The 20564-nt window shown below is 41.3% G+C and overlaps 1 protein-coding gene across 1 annotated transcript in view; it reads left to right on the plus strand.

Annotated features, from left to right (window-relative positions):
• Positions 1 to 20564, plus strand: part of PLCXD3 (phosphatidylinositol specific phospholipase C X domain containing 3) — a 96316-nt gene that overhangs the window by 55841 nt on the left and 19911 nt on the right. The window lies entirely within an intron of this gene.

Below are 20564 nucleotides of genomic sequence, written 5' to 3' on the forward strand. Positions count from 1 at the left end.
ACTATGTGTTGGTAATGCTGCTTTTCTAATTCCTTTTTACAGAAACTCCAGCAGATGTGTTTCTGCTGTACCACAGTGGCTAAGATTCAGAACTTTAGCATAATTCTAAAATATTTAGTGTGCAACAGATTTAAGGAGGAACTATTTTATCTTGGAAGAAACTCTGGCATAAAAGCCTCATGAAATCATACGTGATTGGATTGGCTTCCCCCCTTCTCCTCCTCCCCGAACTGCATAAAATAGTTCAGTTGCGAGGGACCTACAACTGAACTATTCTGTGTTGACTACATTGAGTCTGACTGCCTGACCACTTCAGGGCTAACAAAAAGTTAAGCATGTTATTGAAGACATTGTCCAAATGTTTCTTAAACACTAGACAGGCCATGGGGCATTAAGGCATTAACCACCTCTCCAGGAAGCCCATGCCAGTGTTTGACCACCATCACAATGGAGCCTCCTTTCCTGCCTTTGATTCCCAGGAGTGGAGCGTGGTACCTCCCTCTGCTTCTCCTCCTCAGGGAGCTACAGAGAGCAGTGAGGTTACCTCTTGGCCTCCCCTTCTCCAGACTGAACAACCCAGTTATCCTCACTTTCTCCTCACAGGACACACCTTCTCGTTGCATTATGATCTCTTTTGCCTTCTCTGGGCTCACTCAAATATCTTAGCATCATTTTTATTTTGAGGAGCTCACAGTATTCAAAGTGAGAATGCGCTGAGATAATTTAAGTTTTGATTTATATGCTGGGCTTCAAGTATTGAGTAAATATAATTTTTTTTTCATTTGTGCTCATCAGCAAAGTTCTGATAATGCAGAATTTTGCATCCTTAACTATCTTTCATCTTAAAGATATATGATGTCTCTCTGCATACTGTCACATACAATATCATAGTTGTTAGGACTCAGTTGGAGTGATTTTGCCTCCCAACAGCCCTTCATTTATTATATTAAAAAAATTGAGGGAAGAAACTCTGTAAACCATTGTAGAGGTTGTGTATTTGGAATGCTGTGTTGACAGGCCATTAGTTCTTACATTACAAAAAAATGTTGTCTGTGCAAGACATGCATTATTTATACCTTGCTGACTTTGATAAATCACAGCCAATTTTCAGCTTAAAGGAAAGTATGTGTGACTGTGTTCTTGACAACTTGCTACTAAACGTGAAATTTAATGCCAAGTCATAAGATTTCTAGTTAAAAAAACAAAAACAAAAACAAAAAACAGTGTTGCAGAGTAGAATAATTTGTAATGGGGAAGAACGACCTGTTAATGTTCTGGTCTCTGTATGGTTGCTTCTGTGCTAGAAAGGTCCGCTGGGAACATTGCCTCTTCTGTGTGATGAATAGCACAATGTTTGTGATTCTATGCCCTCTGAAGAAAACATGCCTCACTTTTGAGAAGAATTGAACCATTTTTCATGACAGCTTTCCCAAGTGACTGTTCAGTAGGAAAAATCGGGACAAATGTTACCTGAAACAACAAAACAGTGACACAGAAGCTTTTATAGGCAGTTGAATATGATTCACTAATTTTTGTACAATTGTACTTGCAATTGTTTTGTGTATCCACAGCGTGTGTTTCTATAGGTTCCTTTGGGCAGGGTACCACTCTTACTGGTGAGTCTGAAGTGCACTTCTCAGTACTGAAATCCTGCTTTGCTGATGGCTTTTACTTTTAAGCCCTCACCTTGGTGTTCAGGCATTTGTTTTCTCTGGTAAACATCTTTCTGTGTGTTCTTTAGAACATAAAGTAGCACAGCTGAGAAACTACCAGGTTACTCTTGAAACTTGCTGCATCAATAACATAACAAGTTTAAAAAAAAATGCTTTGTCTACAGGAGATCACAAACTATGCAATATGAAATGTGAGTGAAACAGTTGGGCAGGCCTACGTGACTTGTTTTTCCAAATTTTGACTGAGATGTTTACTGAATCATAGGGGTTGGAAGGGACCTGCTGAAGCATGTTCCGTAGATTAGGTTACACTGGAAAGCACACAGGCAGGTTTTGAGTATCTTTGGAAAGCTTGTTCCAGTGTTCAGTCACCTTCCCAGTAAAGTTCTTCCTCATATTCATATGGAACTTTTTTCTTTGTACCCATTACTTCCTGTTCTGTCTCTTGGTACCATTAAAAAGAGCCTGGCATAGGTTGTTCTCAAAGTAATGCCTCCTATTTATTTCCATGGAAACTACAAAAGGTACAAAGAGCACAATAACACTATTTAATAAATTTAATAAAAACACATTCTCAGGCTACAAAACATGTTTTTTCAGCATAGTCACCACAATTAGCTATGTATTGTCACCATTTGAACAAGAGCCTGCAGGACACACTCTTCAAAAAAAAATGTGCACCAACTGAAGTGACGCACTTTGCCACTGCTAAAATGCACCATTCACCATCTCACTGTGCTCACATCCCCTGTTTGGTCTCCATACACATTCTGTTGAATGGAGCATCAATGAGTACTATTTTTTCCACATGGATGGAATTCATTGCTTTTGCTTCATACGCACTTCCATGTTAGGCACCATTTTGTCAGACTGTCCCTCTGCTGCCATCTGTCACACAGCAACAAAATGTAATGGAATGATGCGAAGGTTCAGACTCTACTGCCAAACCACCAATGTCTGCTTCTGACATCATAGGCCAACATAAGAAAATGGGAGCCATTACTTTAGGAGCAGGTCTCATATAAGCATTCATTCCCCCTCAGCTTTTTCTTCTGCAGGCTGAACAGTCCCAGGTCTCTCAGCCTTTCCTAAGATGGGGAGTGCTCCCTGCCCTCAATAATTTTTGTGGCCCTCTGCCAAACGCTCTCTTGAAGTTCTGTGTCTTTGAAATTGACACAGTGCATTGCACTCCTGATGTGGCCTCACCAGAGCAGATAGAGGGGGAGGATCACCTCACCTCGACCTGCTGGTTATGTAGTCTTCCTAATGCTCCCCAGTATACCTCTGGCCTTCTTAACCACAAATGCGCACATGGTCAACTTGTTATCCACCAGGTTTTTCTCTACAGAGCTGCTCTCCAGTGGGTAAGCCACTAACCTGTGCTAGTGCATGGGGTTATTCCTCCCAGATGTAGGAAATTATACTTAGCCTTATTTAATCTCACAAGGTTCCTCTTTGCACAAGTCTTCAGCCTGTCCAGGTCTTGCTGAATAGGTCTGCACAGACTTATGATGCATCAGCCACTCCTGCCAGCTTTCTGTTATCAGCAGATTTGCTCAGGTGCACTCTAACTGTTCATCCAGGTCACTGATGATGTTATGAAAGAAGACTAGATCCAGTACCAAGTCCCGGGGAACACAGCTACAGGCCTCCAACTAGGCTCTGTGTTGCTGATCACAACCCTATGTGCTCTGCCTATCTGTCAGCCTCAGTTCTCTGTCTACCCCTGTTCCACCCTTCTATCACCGAACTTCTAAGCTTACCAGCAAGGATGGTTATGGGAGCTAGTGTCAAAAGCCTTGCTGAAGTCAAAGTAGACAACATTAAATGCTTTCATATACCCACCCTGTCATAGCATCATAAAAGGCTACCAGGTTCACTGAGCATGATTTTCCCTTGGTAAATCCATGTTGACTACTCCTGATAACCTTCTTTTCTTTCATCTAGAAAAAGCTGTTTCATCACCTTTACAGGGGTGGAGATGAGGCTGACTGGCCTGTAGTTTCCCACATCCTCCTTCTTGCCTTTCTTAAAGTAACACTGGCTTTCCTCTAGTCTTCAGGCACCTCTCCCATTCTCCATGACCTTTCAAAGTTGATAGAGAGTGGCTTGGCAGCCACTTCTGCCAATTCCCTGAGCTCTTGGGCATGCATTCCCATCTGGTCCCATGGAACCATGTGAGTTGAGTTTGCCTAGATCTCTGTCCAGATCTACCTCAGCAGAGGGGAAGTCTTCCTTTCCACACTCTCGTATCTCCAGGGTCAGGGATTCCTGTGGGACAATCTCAGCAGTAAAGACTGAAGCAAAGAAAGTGTTCATTATCTCTGCCTAGTCAGTGTCCTCCATTACCAGGGTACTCATTCAGTGTGTCCTTTTGCTGTTGACATGCTTAAAGAAGCCTTCCTTCTTCCCTTGCCAGAAGTCTCTCCTCCTTGCCAAATTTAATTCCAACTCTGCCTTAGACTTCCTTGTTGCACTGCTGCATGTCCTGACAATATTCCTATAATCCTCCCAGGTGGCCAGACCCCTTTTCCAAATTATGTAGACTTTTTCCATTTGAGCTTTTCCATGAGCTTCTAAGTATCTTAAATATGGGAGTCAAAGGGACATGGCCAACCTCTTTTCAGCAGTCTGTGGGGACAGGACCCCACAGGGAAATGGCCATAAACTGGAGCATAGGAAATTCCGCACCAATATGTGAAGAAACTTCTTCCCAGTGAGGGTGACGGAGCACTGGAACAGGCTGCCCAGAGGGGCTGTGGGTTTTCCTCTGGAGATATTCAAGACCTCCCTGGACATCTACCTGTGCAGCCTGCTGTAAGGAGTCTGCTCTGCAGGGGAGTTGGACTTGATGATCTCTGGAGGCCTCTTCCAATCCGTACAATTCTGTAATTTTGTGATTCAGTGCAGATTCTATGCAGATCTCTTGTCATCTTTGTCTTATTTCTCAGGGATGCACAGATCTTGAGCTCAGGAGTGGTTCTTGAATATTAACCAACTCTTTTGGGCCTCCTTACCTTGCAAAGCTGTAACTCATGGGGTGCCTTCACATAGGTCCCTTAAGAAGTCAAAATTGGCTCTCTTGAAGTCCAGGGTTAACAGTCCTACTTACTGCCCATTTTTCTTCCATGTAAGATCCCGAACTTCACAATCTCATGGTCAGTTCATCCAAAGTTGTCCCCAGCCTTCACATCTCCATCACATCTCCAACAAGTCCATCCTCATTTATATGAACAAGATCAGCTGCACACCTTTCCTTGTTGGCTTTTCCACCGCCTGTGTCAGAATGTTATATTCTGTGCACTGCAGGAACCTCTTAGACTGTGCATGCTTTGCAGTGTTGCTTTTCCGGGTGTCTGAAGTCCTCATGAGAACCAGTGCCTCCTACTTTCAGCTGTCTGGAGAATACCTCATCAGTTTCCTCGTCCTGGTCAGATGGCCTGTAGTAGACACCTATAAAGGTGTCACCCATATTAGCCTGCCCCTTAAGCTTTCCACTCATTCATCATTCATCCCTAGGCAGAACTTGATCCATTCCAGTTGCCCTCTCACACAAAGAGCAACTCCACTGCCTAACCTTTCTGCCTGTCTTTCTGCCATGTGAACTGTGTCCGCTCCTTGTATACTTTTTTCCCTTACTTCATAGCTCTTTTAACCATTACAAAACAAAAGAACTTCTAAAATATCTCCAGAGCTAGTATTTTGACTTACAAGTATGGAAGTTGAAATCTACTAGTTATTGAAAACAAGTGCAGGAAGACACAGTCTTGAAATATGTGTTAATTTATACAGAAATTGAGCTCATATATCGAACTAAGTGTTCAAAGTGAAAATCAAGTATACTCAAAACTGCTCCTCATGTGGTGATGATCCTGTTAAAAATAAATAGATGAGCAATTAAAGGGTGGAATACAATTAGTGGAATTGTCAGAATTCTCTTCAATCTCATTGCATTAATATTTCAGTAACTTAAAAGTGTGTTAACCATACTAAAGGACTTGGGGTGTAGTTCCAGCTACATGGAGTTTGCTACGCTGAACCATCTAATGATTATTTGCAGGAACGTTCAATTCTTTTCAAAACAAATGACACATCGGATTCTGTTATCGCATGCAGGTATGTTGTGCATGTCCTTTAGCTGGCAGCTGCATTTTTTTTTTTTCATAAATGAAATACTCTGTTTAGAAAATGTTTCTTTTCAGTGTCTTCAAATAAGACCCTTACATGTTTCAGTTTTTCCCCTCTTCTACACAGTGGTCACTTATCTACTTAGTTTTGAGAACAGCACGGAGTTTGGATCCTTGTGGATCCCATAAGACATATCAGATTGTTCATGACTCATGAGATTATTTAAGATTGCAAGAACAGTGGTCTGAGAGAGAAAACATGTTTTTCTCTTGGTTTGCAGCATCTGGAAGACTAGGAAAATCACAAGCAGACTGTATGCAGCAATCTGTGCACGTGGTATGAAATATTCCTCTTTAGCTGATGAGCTGGTGGGGTTTGCAGCTCTTTAGTGTGACTGTTGTGTTGCAAGTCCACTTGTTCCAGCTACTGTGGAGCAGTCTTCGATGGTGCTACTCATGATTTTTCAGAGCAAGCAAAGATTTTGTTCCTCACTGAATCGAGACTGAGGTGGCAAGGAGTTTTGTGCTCACAAGCCAGAAGTCACTAGGATTGATATTTACTGATAAACTTCCTTTATAGGTATTGCTGCTATCATCAGAGATCATACTCAGTGGGATAACAATTTGAAAGAAATAGAAATTCAAAAGTCTTCCATCTTTCTAGCCAGAGCAAATAGGAAAAGCTGTTTCTTGTGAACTCATATCAATGGATCACTTCTGCAGAGCTTCATACCACAGCTTTTGTCTGTTACTTGGATAAGGAGACTCACACGTGTGCGTACATTACGTTCTTGCATTTGATGAAAAACTTCGAGGACTAACAATATGTTTTCTGGCGTAATGTTCTGTCAGGCACAGTTTATGTGCCAAGAAATATTCTTTGATTAGCAAACAGTATGTACCAAATGAATTACATTCCCTCTGCTTATTGAATTAACTTCACAGTGAGGCAGCTGCCTTTAGTACATCTGAAAGACGGTTGTGAAACAACCTTTTGATGCATGTAGAGCTGTTCTTCATATTAATGTAGTTTGTTTTCTGATTTGTAGTGAAATTACTAATTTTATTTCTGATGGGTAAATGACACCAGAGACAAGCATTATATTCTCTTTGTTGTCTCTGAAGTTGAATAGTACAAAAGAATAACAGATCTCATTTAGAGAGAAGAAAAATCTTGACGTACTTCTAAAGCTTTTGATGAATGGAAAATAGACACATACCCAGCTTATTGTCCCTTGATTTCCAAATTAATCTCTAAGGATAATGTTCCCTACAGCTCACATATGACTAAATCTTTGACCACCATGCTAAAGCTCTCCCCTTAGCAACCAAAGCAGAAAAATAATAAAATAAATAAATAAATAAATAAAAAATAATAATAATAATAAAAAAAAACCTGAAATCCTGCACATGGAAACCTTTGAAGTGAAGGCAAAGCATAGATAGTATTACTAACAGGGGAGGTAAGTAGGACAAGAAGCTGTCTGGAGAAAAGCCATCTCTGGGTGCAGTCATAAACTAAGCAGGGTCATATTTAGCTGGCATATATGTGGATATTAAAAGAAAAATAATCTCTGAAATTGCAAAAAGTGGGATTTTGTGGTCAGCTACAGGGGTGCACTCCGCTGCCAAGCTGTACCTCATCCAGCTTATTTTTTAAGAGTTTCTGTGTTTCTGGAAGAGTTAGATTTTGTTGCTTTGTATCAATATGAGGTACTGACTGATGCCATTTTTAAATGGAATATGTGGAAAACAAGTATCAGTGGAAATGGCAATTGTATTTTGCTAATATGTGAGTGCTCTGTCTCCTTATTATCATGATATCTGCTGGCATTATAAGCTGCAGGAGAGCTGCAATTTCAGCTGAGCTGGTATGGATTTACTACTTAGCAAATCCGTAGCAACCCATCTTAAGCCACCAAGAGGAAAGAGCAGACCCAATCTCTCACTTAGGTTTGTAGTAGCAGCATGCTTTGCCATTGTTTGACTTTGAAGGCAGTTCTCTCTTTTTTTTTCCCTTCTTTCTCCAAAAGGCACAGACTATCATTACCAGAGACTTTACAACTGAACTCTGCAGTCCAGACAAATCCTTTGTATTTCTGTTCTCAAATTATTCTTCTAGCTGTTCCACAGAAGAGGAAGTCTCTGGGTTATTACACAGACCTTGATGTCATCTGTAGCATCTAGAAGTCACATCGGTGGTTCTGTGCTATAAAATCCAGAGTGGGCTGTGTGTGCTCAGCTTGTTTTTACTGGCAGATGTTTTAGTGGCATTTCATCTTGGGAACTTCTGTGAGCACAAGAATGTTGGTATAATGTTTCCTTATGAAGTGCTGGGTGATTTTATCTGAGGGCTGGCTGATGGTGAAGCTGGAATAATAAGTAAAATGCCACAAAATAGAGGAACATGAGATTTTTAATAAGCTTATTATGCATTAGTAGAGATGTGTGTATTAGTAGCATGGAAGACTTAGTCCAGAAAACAAGACAACATACTGATCACCAACTCCGTGCCAACCCATATTATTGATGGCTTGACTTTTGGGTTTTCTGAGAGTGGTTGCTCTTCTTTTCTTCCTAAAATTTCCTCCATTTGGCCTGCTTGAAACTTATGTTAAGCATCAAAACATCTGTTTGCAGTTATAGTGTATGCTGTGTAACTGTTCTTAAAGATATTTTATGTGATACGATCATCACACTGAGCACAGTCTGACCCTGCATATCCAGAAAGCAACAAATGTTTTTCAGTATGCAAAGTAAATGTTTATTCTCCAAGCTGACAGTGAAGTTTAGTAATAAAAAGGCATTTAATACAAATTGTTGTGAATGAAAACTCAGCAAGTATCACAACATTCGTGTCTCTATGTAGTGTTAGCAGGAGCACACTGCAAACTATTGCCTTTAGAACAATATAACAATATAGAACTATGGGGGCATTATCACTTTTAAGCAGAGAAATTCAATACTAAACAACATGTAGTTACTATGTATTTCAAGTCTGAGGTGTCCTTGTACCTGCTCAGTGTTTCTAGAATGGTAGGATGTGGATGGAAAGTTGTCAGAAACTTTCCATCAACTCTTAAAGTCCTGTTACATATGCTGTATCATTCCACATGTATTTAGTAGTGGCAAATTCTCAGCATCCTCCAAAGCAATAGAGGAGAACTTTCAAGTTTAATCTAGAGAGAATACATTCACACTCCCTAGAGAAGTCACTTGTGTATCTGTCTTCTGCAGTGGCTATTTCTGAACTTGCTTGGTAGGCTAAGGGGCCTTCAGCTATGGAAACCCTGCAGGATCCAGTATCAGTCCTTGGTATGTGTTCTGTTGTGATAGAGGAGAAAAGAGAGATGGGAGATGAAGGGATGGTCTGAAAAGATATTCTATCAAATCAGCATGAGCACTGATCATAGAATCATAGAATGGCCTGGGTTGAAAAGGACCACAAAGATCATCTAGTTTCAACTCCCCTGCTACGTGCAGGGTCGCCAACCACCAGACCAGGCTGCCCAGAGCCACATCCAGCCTGGCCTTGAATGCCTCCGGGGATGGGGCATCCACAGCCTCCTTGGGCAACCTGTTCCACTCTCTGTGTGAAAAACTGCCTTTTAATATCTACCCTAAATCTCTCCTGTCTCAGTTTAAAACTGATCTCTAGCAATATCACTGCCAGAAGATACTGGCACTTTCTAAAATGTCTGAACTGTCTTTTGAGGTTAGGAGGGGAAGAGTTAAATGTTTTTCTCACCAGAAAACAGCTGTAAATGAGTAAAATGCCTGGAATCTGTGAAGTTAACTGCCAGTCTGGTCAGAGTTTTATTGAAGGTGTTCCAAGCCTGAAATTAATTTTATTAAATGCTACCCCATGCTTACAAGCAAATAGCCATTGTGGACTGCATGACTGATTAGGTATGCAGGATATAGGCTGAGCTGGTACAAAATATATAGGGAAGGCAGTAAGAGGTCGTGGCAACCTGATAGCACATTTACACAAAATAAATGACTGAAACAGGATGAGTGGAAAAAGACTTGGTAATTAGAGAAGTCAGCCAGGCAGAAGGTCTTGATGACATGCTACGTTCTGTATGATGCTGAACGTGCATAGGCTTGAAAATGCTGTTCTTCTGTGAAAACTGAAGTAATAGTGTTTGCCCCTAAGGGATTCATTAATGTCCATGGAGTGAAATGCAATTCTTTCTTAAGGAGCCACAATCTTTGTGAAAGATACTGCCTTGATAAAATATATAGCTCATTTGATTTTTGTTCCATGAGCTTGGAAATGTTTATTTTGTCAAACTTCTTGTCTAAACTTTACTGCTAGGCAAAAGCTTCATTATTATATTTTTCTCTGTCAGACTGTTTTTTGTTTGTTTGTTTTGATGTTGTTTTTTTGTGGCTAAGGTACAAACTGTATACAATAGGAGATTATAGAATCATAGAATCATAAAATCTATAAGGTTGGAAAAGAACACTAAGATCATCTAGTCCAACTGTCAGCCCATCACCACCATGTCCATTAACCCATGTCCCTCAGTGCCACATCTACATGTTTTTTGAAAACCTTCAGGGACCTGCCTGGACAGCCTGTTCCCATACCTCACTACTTTTTCTGAGAAGCTTTTCCTAATATCCAACCTGAACCTCTCCTGGCACAGCTTAAGGCCATTACCCCTCATCCTGTCACTAATTACCTAATTGGAGAAGAGGCCAACCCCTACATCCCTACAACTTTCTTTCTATTTAAAGTATGTCTGTAATTACAGTGATAGCATTGCACATATTGTTCCATGCTGTACCATTGCTTCAGCAGAGCATAAGCTATTATAGTAAAATCTCTTTCAGTATTTATCTTAGATGCTAAAGAAAATAATAAAAGATATGTTTTTAAAACACTGAATGATCATTGGTGGGACCTGACCTTTGGCAAAATTTTAATTTTGAAGCTGTTGATCCAAGAGGCTTTGTAACTAAGCAACTGTCATACAGAATGTATTATGTCATAAAACAGTATTAAGATATGGAGGAGATTGAGAGGTTCAAGTCAGAACCATGGTGACATGCAAGTACTTTCCCAGTGAAATTTTTTGTTTTCTGAGCTGTAGCACAAAGGAGGAACTCTGACATCATTTGTTTTTTATAAGGTTATTAAACCCTGCTTAGCTTTATCTTTAAAATAGTGCCAGCAAGTATGTATGAAGTCAAGAATCAAGAACTGATCTCGACCTTGGGTGATGCATCTTCTTGATTTTGCTGCTGGCCAGTGATGTGGGGCAACAGTAGCCCTCTGTCTTCCCCATTTGGATTTACACATTTGTATCAAATGTCAAAAGCTGGCTTCTCTCTTTTTCCAGTGGGGCTATTTAAATTATTGAAATCAAATTCCTAGGTGATGTTGTAATTCAAAAGATCTGTGCAGGTAGTAGTGGACTGCACTGTTCAAGTAACCAGAAAGGGATCATTTTAGCCAGGGCATTTAGTGACCTGTTTCCCAAGACTGGAGAGGCAACTTGCCTCCTTGTTTGCAGGACAAGTGATTCCTTGACTACTAGAGTCAATTCATTATGGATTGTGTCTGTTTTGCTGCTTACCAGGGCTTCCTGGAAGGAAAAGAAGCATGGCAGCCCTTTTGGTTAAGGAGGATACCTTGAAAAGTGAGTGGCCAACAAGCAGGTGGAGTCAGGATATGGACGTCAGGATATTGCAGCTAAGACGCTGCAAACCAAAGCAGTGACCCTTGAGTGGATCTGCCCCAAACGACCTGCTCTCACTGCTCTTCACAGGGAACAGGGTGAAAGTGGCCTATTGACATCTGCCCCTGCTCAGGACTATCCTTTCCCTGGCCACCTTTCACCATTTCCCTGCTTCCACACACACAGCTTTTGCTTTGTTTAATTTGTTCCTCTTGACAGTTGCAAGCAGACAGCCGAACAAGATTCATTTCTACTTCTGTTGCTTGTATGATGATGATAAGGATTTGGTCAATTAAGACAAAATAATCTGAAATGAGAGAGTTAACAACAGCTTTTAAAGCTGTTGCTAGTGCCACTGTGAGGAATCAGGGAAAGGGAGTTACATACCTAGAGATGTTTCAGGCTGTCACCAGGAGCCAGGCAGGCAGTTCTGCAGGTAACTGTGGTGAATGTGTGTGAAGACTAATGCTATTTCTCTGAAAAGCATCACCACATGGCACAACAAGACTCCATCAGCTGAGTGACCTTCTGCAGTAGTTCAAGGGTAGGACTCATCTGACAGAGATGAGCAAGATTATTGCCAAAGCCTTGCAAACAAAGTGTTCTGATTCCCACTCACTTGTCCTTGCTTAGTGCCATCCTGCTGCTGATTTCGGATCAGAAAGCATCTGGATGGTAATGATCTCTGTTGCTTGTGGCGTTTGTTGCTGGCTCCTCTCTCCCTCACACAATGTTTTGTGATACTCACGTCTGGCTGTGCTAAAACAGAAAAGACATAAATGCAGCTGAATGGTCACCTCTTGGTTGAAGACTCCTTTCTTTGTACACTGCAGCCTGAGGAGCATTTATGGAAGTAGTATACCCTGTGGTGATTATTTGTTGTCTTTTTTTTCTTGTAAGCTATTTCTCATGAGAGTTATAGGGAGGCTGCTTCTTGGAAAAATATTTTCCAGCTCAGGCAGGACTTTCCTTTATTCTATAGTAGCTGAAAATGAACTGTGTGGACCAACCACTGGCCCACTTAATGTAATTCCCTCTCAGTAATCTTCTGGGATGCTCTCCTGCCTGCAGCTTTACAAACAGCACTGACGATACCGTCTGCCTGCTCCTGCACTGAGTAGTTCTTCTCAGGGTATGTCCCCTTTGTGGTGCAGCTGGTGGGGAAATTTTTGCTTATTGATTTAGCTGTTGTTTGTTTATTTGTTGTTCATTTGCGTTTTAGTTTCTGCTGTGTGCAGCTGGGTCTGTGTGTCATAAGAGCATGAGCACTGCAGTAACCCTTCACTTGTGTGACTGACATGACAAATATGCCTTGGCTTCTGCTGGTGGAGCACAACTCACATCTGAGGGAGAAAGGGATGCCCTCTCTGTTGTGGTGTCTCTCTACCCTGGCTTTACTCTAGTTTATTGTTCATGTGTCCTCCGAAATCCTTTGTTACAAATTTATAAGCTGTATAAAGCTTATTTCACTCTACCTTTACCATGATGGTCTGTAGTGTGGCTTGTTTCATTTCTGTTATAGAAACCCTAGTTCATCAGTATGGAATTTCATTAAATAAAATATGAGCTCAGTTCAAAAGTTACCAGTACTACTGGAAAAATGAGACTTTTCACAATGTCTGGTCCTTTTTACTGTGAATCGGAACCAAAGGAGCTCTCCAGATCATCATTTGCTCTTGGAAAACCTTGGTCACTTCTGCTTTAAAGGCTAATGTGAGATCACATCCGTGCTATAGTAGTAAATATTTTATTTTGTCCTTTTAATATTTTGGTCTGCAGTTGTTAATTTTGTTGAATGTGGCAGTAGGTACATGTTTTTGTTGAATTGTTTCAACCTAGTGGTTACAAAACAATTTGTTCCTTTTGCCATTGGTGCAGCTTTGTATTGAAAACTGCAGGTATCTTAATCTAGGCTTTTTTTCAGAACTTTATGTTGCAATGTTTTTCTCCAAGGAGAAATCTACTTTAGAAAAACAGTTTATGTCAAAACACATCAACTTTGTACTTCTATTAATTCCATCTTATCTTCAGATTTATGTTACATTGTTAATTGTATTATTTAATGCTGTTACTATATACACAACTTTCATTTTTGTATTCAGATTTTGAAATTTATGTGATGGGAAAGGCCAACGCTTTGTATTTGCTTTCTAATTTGAAATAGAAGCATGTTTTGAAATGCAGGAGTTTCTCACAGAGCAGAAGTTCTTGGTCTCACACCAGAACTATGTAATACCACAAAGGATGTCTAGCACTGAAATGACCAGCCTTTGCCTTCCCCTGGATATCACTGTTTGCAAATGACAGTCTACAGACTCTAGCATATTTTTTTCTCTTTTTTACTCTTCATTTTCCTTTTGCTCATGACTATTGTGAATTACAGTCTTACTTTTTAGCTACTGGCCAAGCAAAACAGCATTATTATTAACAATAGTAATTTACCTGGCATACATGATAATGAATGATGTAGAAGGATAGAGTTCTTCAGGGAGAGTTTACTATCTAAGTAATGTGAGGCACATTTCCAGGATCTTTACTTTCTTGCAGGAAAAAAATCATCAAAACCTGCTTATATTTTAAAGTTTAGCCTCATTACTTTGCCCAAGAGTAAAATGGACCAGCTGTCCATTTTAATATTTACAATGACTTGAAACCAACTCAGACAGCCTAATGGTAGATGTAATACAAAGTCAGTAATCTGCAGTGTGAAAGAGTCTAATGGCGATGACTTAGCTTTGTGAAAAAGCTGAATTTTGCTGTTTATCAATTTTGCCAGTGATTGCATCATCACTTAGCCATTTCAAGACTGTTAGCTGTAAGACCAAATTCTAAGAAAAAATTACTGTTATCATTTTGTTATAAAATCTGTCAGTAACACATTAGAAAGAATGGCTCAAAGTTCAGCAAAAATACCTATCAGACTGGCATAAATTGATTTCATTCCATCCAGTGGATTCCACAGCCCAGTGCAATACATAAACTGTACCACAATTACTTCAGCAGCAGGCGTTTGTGAGTTGGCTAAAACTAACAGTACTAACCATGGTTATCTTCATGTTAAGTTCTGCTTTGTTTATTCACTGTGGAGCATGGAAGCCAGTTTTTTATCCAGTAGATAGTAAAAACCAAAAGTAATACGAAAATACCTTCTCCTGTTTTTCAGCCTTACATGTAATATGACATATGAATGTGAAAATAAATTTTAATATGAAAAATCAGACCTGACAATATTAACAAGATTTCTGTGCTGAATGATCTGTCTGCATTTGTACAAGTTAGGGGCTGATCTACTGGAAAGGGCTCTGTGAAGAAGGAACTTATTGTCCTTGTGGACAACAGGTAGACCATGAGCCAGCAGAGTGTACCATTGTGGCCAAGGACAAATGGTGTCCTGGGTGGCATTAGGAACAGTGTGTGGCCAGCAGATCAAGAGAGGTGATCCTCCCCTTCTGTTCTGTCCTGGAGGCCACTCTGGAGTAGCATCCAGTTCTGGGCTTCTCGGTTCAAGAAAGATCTTCGAGGGGCCTGGAACATCTTCCTTATGTTGAAAGACTGGGATGGTTTAGCCTAGAGAAGTCTGAGGGGGATCTTATCACCATTTATAAATATTGACAGTACAGGAATCAAATGGATGTGGACAGGCTTTTTGCTGCAAAGCAACAGGACACTGGAACATTCAAACATGGGCATGTTTCATTGGTCCATTCAAACATGATGAAAAACTTCTTAACTATGAGGGTGATAGAGCACTAGAACAGCCTGCCCATGGGGGTTGTGAAGTCTCCTTCTCTAGAAGTATTCAAAACTCGCTTGGAACTTCCTATGTAACCTACTCTAGGGAACATTCTTTAGTAAAGTGGTTGGACTAGATGATCCCCAGAGGTCTCTTCCAATCCCCAAGATTCTGTTTCTAGGTTTGCACAAGCTTTTACAAAAAGATCTCTGAACCCTACTCTGTAAGGCCAAAAGCCTGGGATGTTACATGAACCATTCTGCAGCTGAGTTACCACTGTCTTAACTGTCAGGATTCCTCTTGCAGCCTTCTTAGAGTTGGGGTAAACATCTTAGAAAAGCTGAATACAACCAAAGAGGAGAGTAATCTGTATGGTATAGTTGCTAAATGCATAAGCATTGCACATACTGAAAGAGATCTATGAAAGCAATGTTTTATAGTGGAGAACAGCAAATGTAGCATCCCTATCTAAAATTGGGAAATGATTGGAGCCTCCATAAAGTTTTGAGAGAAGATTTGATGTAGAGCTCAACTAGAAAGAAGTGATAATTAAAGATAGAAAGATTTATGGAAAGTTGGATAAATGTTGATGAGGTTTTTGAGGTGGATTGCAGCAAACTTTCTTGATTCATTTTTGTAACTAATTTTGTGAAAATTTAACAGGAAAACTGAATTGCTGCATTTCATTGATGCAAGCAAGTAAGTGTAAAATAGGTTATCATCAAGCAAAATGGAATTTAAAAATCAGAAATGGAAGTGCAATTGGTTGGAAGTACCAGATGAAGGAGAAGGTAATGGTACCATTCCATAAAGAGACTATTGATCTTCAGTATTTCCATGAAGGACCCTAGGTTCAACTACAGGAGAGTGCTAATGGAATCTGCTGTTAACACAGTTTCATTGTCATCATAGTAGAAGAGTAACATACAGAAGGAATTGCATGACCTTAGGATCTGCAGAATTTAGAGATGATCTGGGATGGGAACATGCTCTGGTACGGTGGAATATAATCAGCTGGGGCAGCAAGGCAAGGTGTAGTGTCACTTGTGGCTGGATGAAGCTAAGTCCTCAGTGGAAGGTGTCTGGGAAAATGAGCAGCATCATCTTGATATGCACCGAGGCATTTCCAGCACTCACAGAAAGGCTGTGATGATGTTTCCTGAGGTGCTGGTAAGATATCTTTGGACATCCTGTGCAATTCTGGTCATTCCTGTGCTGGGAGTAGGTTAAACCTGGAACAGGTGCAAGAGAGATTATTTGGATAACTGGGAATGAATTGCTGAAGACATGGGAGTGCTTGTCTTGTTTATCCTTGCACAATGAAGCCTGAAAGGCCATGTGATTACTGTCTATAAATATCACAGGAGAATAAATACCAGGGAGGAAAAAGAACAGTTTAGGCTAAAGGCCAGTGTTCTCGCAACAGAAACAGCTATAAACTGACTAAACAAATTTAGGCTGGAAGTAAGAGACGGGCTTCCTGCCATCAGATCAGTGAAGTTTTACAACAGTCTCAGAGAAACAGGAGTAAGAAAGCTGACTGGTTATAAGATTAGCTTTATCAGCCTTTGAACAAGGAGAGAGATAATTAGTTGGCAGATTCCTCCCAGTTTTTTGTTTAGATGAACACCATGGCTTCTAACCTGAACTTGCAGAGGCTGTGCATTTCCTTGTACATGTAACTTTATTCTTCACCAGAGATGGAAGGGCAGGACAGCACACTGCACCCTCTTTCTGGCTGGGCTGCTCGTGTCTGGTCTCCTGAGACCTGCTAGAAGGAAACAGGCACACTTGCAGTATTTATTCACAGCCCCACTCGTTACTGAGAAGCTGGGGCCCTGCCTGCATCAGGGGATGGAACTTGCCAGCGTGGAAGCACGTTGTCAGGAAGAGCCTCAAGAGTATGTCTCCCCACTTGGGACCAGAGCAATCATTTCTTGTTGTGGAAGAGCAGTTGCTTTTGTGTTTTATCTCCTGGATACTTTGTCTGGCTTTATTGTAGTTGACAGCTGACACACTGGAGGATAGGGATACTATCCAGAGGGATCTTGACAGGTATGATATGTGGCCCCATGCCAACTTTATGAAGTACAGCAAGGCCAAGTGCAAGGGCCTGGGTCAGGGCAATCTCAAGCACAGATCCAGGTTAGGCAGAGAATCGATTGAGAGCAGCCCTGAAGAGAAGGATTTGAGAGTGTCAATTGATGAAAGATTTAACATGAACCAGCAATGTGCACTTGAAGCCCAGAAGATCAACTGTGTACTGAGTTGCATCAAGAGAAGTGTGACCAGCAAGTCAAGAGAGGTGATTCTGCCCCTGTGCTCTCATGAGACCCCTTCTGGAGAACTGTATCCAGTTCTGGAGCCGCCAACACAAGAAGGAGATGAAGTTGATGGAGCAGGTCCAGAGAAGGGCCACAAAGATGATCAGAGGGCTGGAATACCTCCTCTATGAGAATGGGACTAAAGAGCGAGGCTCTTCAGCCTGGAGAAGGCTCCAAGGAGACCTTATAGCAGCCTTCCAGTACCTGAAGGGGGCCTACAGGAAAGCTGAGGAGGAATTTTTATAAGGGCATGTAGGGACAGGAGAAAGGGAAATGCTTGTAAATTGGAAGAGGGTAGATTTTGACTAGATATTGGGAAGAAATTCTTCACTGTGAGGATGGTGAGACACTGGAACAGGTTGCCCAGCAAGATTGTGAATGCTCCCTCTCTGGAAGCATTCAAGACCGGGATGGGGTTTTGAGCAAATTGGTCTAGAGGGAGATGTTCCTGCCAATAACAGGCAGGAATTGAAATTGAACTATTTCCAATTGACCAATTGACCAATTGAAACTAATTGGTCTTAAAGGTCCCTTCCAGCCCAAACCATTCTATGATTCTATGATATAGGACTTGAGGGAATGCTTTTGGCTTGTTAGTAAAGGACTGTATGGAAAAGAACTTGTGGATTTGCCTCAGGAAAACAGAGAGGCTGCTTACAATGCTATTACCTTACCCGAGGAGTTTCATGATTTTGACCAACCACTTCCTGATCTAGAGTAAGTTGATGCTTTTCTTATAACTTCTTAATGAGTTATCTGTAAACATGGCAAGTATACAGCTTGAAGAGTATACAGCTTCAAGGCCAGATTACATGGGGCCCTGGGCAGCCTGGTCTAGCATTAGGTGGGAAGGTTGGTGGCCCTGCATGTGGCAGGGGGGTTGGAGATTCATGATCCTTGAGGTCCCTTCCAACCCTGGCAATTCTGTGATTCTGTGGTTCTGTGAACCCAAAAGGATTGAGGTTGTCCATAACTAGGAATGGGAGTAGAGAGAATGGCCTCAAGTTGCACATGGGGAGGTTTAAGTTGGATGTTAGGAAAAGTTTCTGCTCCAAAAGAGCAGTCAGATGCTGGAAGGGGCTGCCCAGGGAGGTGGTTGAGTCATCATCCGTGGAGGTGCTCCAGAAACATTAAGATGGTACTAAGGGACATGGTTTATTGGGAAAATGTTGGTGGTAGGTGGACGGTTGGACTAGATGAGGCATGCATGCAGCCCACCACTGCTCTTAATGCAGCTCATCCCCTCTCTGCAATTTAAGGGCAACTGCTCTTCTCTGCTGACCAGCTCCAGGCATGCATCCATTGCTCAGCAACAGCCAGTTAGCGCATTGTTAACTCTGTGTCAACGCAAAGCAAGGCACAGGGAGGGCAATGGTGTGCAGTGCTGGCTCAAGTGATGGCAAATACCTGTATGCATGTTGTTACACTGGCTAAACACAAGACTCTGAATAGCAAAGAACATGCAGATGTGCTTTCTGTTTTGATAAAGGAATTTGAAAACAGAATCACAGAATCATGGAATCCTTGGAGTTGGAAGGATCTTTAAAGGTCATCAAATCCAACTCCTCTTCATCAAATAGGGACATCCACAGCTTAGTCAGGTGCTGAGAGCCTGGTCCAGCTTGGCTTTGAAAATCTCCAGGCTCCCACCACATTTCTGGGCAATCAATTCCAGTGCCTCACCACCTTCACTATGATAGACTTTTCCCTTACACCTTACTTAAATCTACTCTCTTTAAGCTTGAGACAATTTCCCCTTATTCTGTCACAATAGACTCTGCTAAAGAGTCTGTCCCCTTCTTTCCTGTAGCTCCCCTTTAGATTCTGAAAGGCTGCTCTCAAGTCACCCTGGAGCCTTCTCTTCTTCAAGTTGAACAGCCCAAGCTCTCTTAGCCTGTCTGTGTAAGGAAAAGTGCTACAAGCCTTGGATCAATTTTGTGGCCTTCCTCTGGACGTGTTCCAGCAGGTCCATGTATCTCCTGTACTGAGGATGCCACATCTGAACACAGTACTCCAAGTGAGGTCTAACCAGCACTGACTATAGGGGCAGAATCACCACCTGCACCCTGCAGGCCATGCTGCTCAAGCCTGTCCGGATCCCTCTGGATGGCGTCCCATCCCTCGGGTGTGTCAGCTACATCCCAGCTTGGGGTTTCAAGACTGACAAAATGTCATCCATTTATGTTCACAAGACCATTTGCAGTTGATATAAATACATGACCTGCACATTTTAGATGAAATGTACAGAGTTGCAATCAGATATTAAAGTCAAAAATCTGATCATGTCTCTACTGGACTTTCCGAATCCCTTTCCGAATCCTTAGCAGAGAAGAATAACCTTTGCTTTACAGTTGCACCTTATTCATGTCACTGCTTTTTGCCAGTACACACATTTTGAGCAATTATTGTCAAGGATGAAGTACTGGAAGAGTAAAATTCCATCAAAAATCTCTGATAAACACCTTGAAACCTTACTATGAATTGCAGCCACCACCATCAAACCAGGCTGGTGTGTTAGTTTCACAGAAACAAGGTCAAATATCCTATTTCTTTTATGTTTTTGTTCCTCTCTCTTTCTTTAAATGTCTTAAGAAAAATAATTCAAGTTAAAATGTTTTGTTACTTGTATTAATAATATTGTATATTTTGCAAGGGTTGCTCTGGAAGTAATGCCTCCTGTTTTATTATGTTGGACTATGATGTCCGAGGCAGATATTGGTGATAAAGGCTGAACCTTCCCACCAATATTCCTTTACATGTTGTTGCTGTGTGACAAATGGCAGCAGAGGGGCAGCCTGGTGCAATGGTGTCTGCCAGTGAAGTGTGTATGAAGCAAAGGTGTGTCACTGAATTCCTCCATGCAGAAAAATTGCACCCACTGACATTCACTGATGCTTAATTGTTATTGAAACCATACAGCAAATGTGAGCACAGTGAAGCTGTATAGAATCATATCGTATTATAGAATGGTCTGGCTTGAAAGGGACCACAAAGATCATCTAATTTCAACCCCCTGC

This window comes from Phasianus colchicus, chromosome Z (genome assembly GCF_987193195.1).
Source record: "Phasianus colchicus chromosome Z, bPhaCol1.hap1.1, whole genome shotgun sequence".
NCBI lineage: Eukaryota > Metazoa > Chordata > Aves > Galliformes > Phasianidae > Phasianus > Phasianus colchicus.